This window comes from Solanum tuberosum, unplaced genomic scaffold (assembly GCF_000226075.1).
Source record: "Solanum tuberosum cultivar DM 1-3 516 R44 unplaced genomic scaffold, SolTub_3.0 scf00170, whole genome shotgun sequence".
Lineage (NCBI taxonomy): Eukaryota > Viridiplantae > Streptophyta > Magnoliopsida > Solanales > Solanaceae > Solanum > Solanum tuberosum.
In genome coordinates, this window is record NW_006239093.1 from 1,221,521 (window position 1) to 1,223,358 (window position 1,838).

Consider the following 1,838-nt stretch of genomic DNA (forward strand, 5'->3'; position numbering starts at 1 on the left):
TCAATCCAACCACATATATTCATTAAGTCATAAGCACACCATAAGACATAGTCTTGACATAGGGACCATCACCTAAGAGAACCCCCAAGTCACACTAGTGCAATGTGCAAGTAGCATCCCATAATACTTCTCACACCAAGTCTTCCTAGGAAGCCACCATAGACTAGGCACATCATATTCAACAAGTCATAACATCTTCATTTAACATTAGACATAAGACCAACATTGTAACGACCCGAGAGCACCCCCTAGTCGTTACCGGCGTACTCGACCTTTCGGAGGTCTTATACAAGACCTTAGCATTCGTCATAGCATTTATCATAGAAAAATAGCGGAAAAATTAAAACTTTTTGATAATATAACACAAGACTTAAAAGTCACCTCATTTAAACCTTTAATACAAAATCGGAGTACTACATCTCAAGGTGGCCATCTTAAAACACAACTACAACACAAGAGGGACATAACCCTTACAATACAAAAGAAACTAATACTTAGTACATTGAACTTAAGGAAACTCTTGAACGTAAAGGTCCTTGAATCTTTAAGTACACACCCGAACTTGGGTATAGTAAGCCAAGCTCATTATTTCTAGGAAAGGCCCTTTAGCCACCACCACCTACCCTTGGTGTAAAAAGATGAAGAAGAATGGTGTTAGTACAAGATTGCAGTAAGTCTGATGACCATGCTAAACATGTTTTTAAAAGGAACATTTAATTGGAAACCATGCATCATGCCTTTTTTGAGAAACTTCAAGAACATTTAGTACAATAGGAACAATATAAACCACATACATCATCATATACATGGAAACCATTCATAATAGCACATAGAACCACTTATAACATTTTAGGCACATTCAATGCATACATTACATTACCTTCCTCTTTATCTTAACTCATTTCCTCAAGCAACCCTTAGGGAATACTTGGTGCAATGTATCACCTTAAGGTTACCAAGGGTGAACTTACATATAGCCTTCATCAATCCAACCACACATATTCATAGAGTCATAAGCACTCCACAAGACATAGTCTGGACATAAGGACCATCACCTAAGAGAACCCCCAAGTCACACTAGTGCAATGTGCAAGTAGCATCCCATAATACTACTCACACCAAGTGTTACCTAGGAAACCACCATAGACTAGGCACATCATATTCAATAAGTCATAACATCTTCATTTAACATTAGACATAAGACCAACATTGTAACGACCCGAGAGCACCCCCTAGTCGTTACCGGCGTACTCGACCTCTCGGAGGTCTTATACAAGCCCTTAGCATTCATCATTGCATATAACATAGAAAAATAGCGGAAAAATTAAAACTTTTTCATAATATAACACAAGACTTAAAAGTCACCTCATTTAAACCTTTAATACAAAATCGGAGTACTACATCACAAGGTAGCCATCTTAAAGCACGACTACAATACAAGAGGGACACAACCCTTACAATACAAATGAAACTACTATCTAGTACATTGAACTTAAGGAAACTCTTGAACCTAAAGGTCCTTGAATCTTTAAGGACACACCCGAACTTGGGAATAGTAAGCCAAGCTCATCATTTCTAGGAAAGGCCCTTTAGCCACCACCACCTATACTTGGTGTAAAAAGATGAAGAAGAATGGTGTTAGTACAAGAATGCACTAAGTCTGATAACCATGCAAAACATGTTTTTAAAAGAAACAATTAATTGGAAACCATGCATCATGCCTTTTTAGAGAAACTTCAAGAACATTTAGTACAATAGGAACAATATAAACCACATACACTATCATACACATGGAAACCATTCATAATAGCACATAGAGACACTTATAACATTTTAGG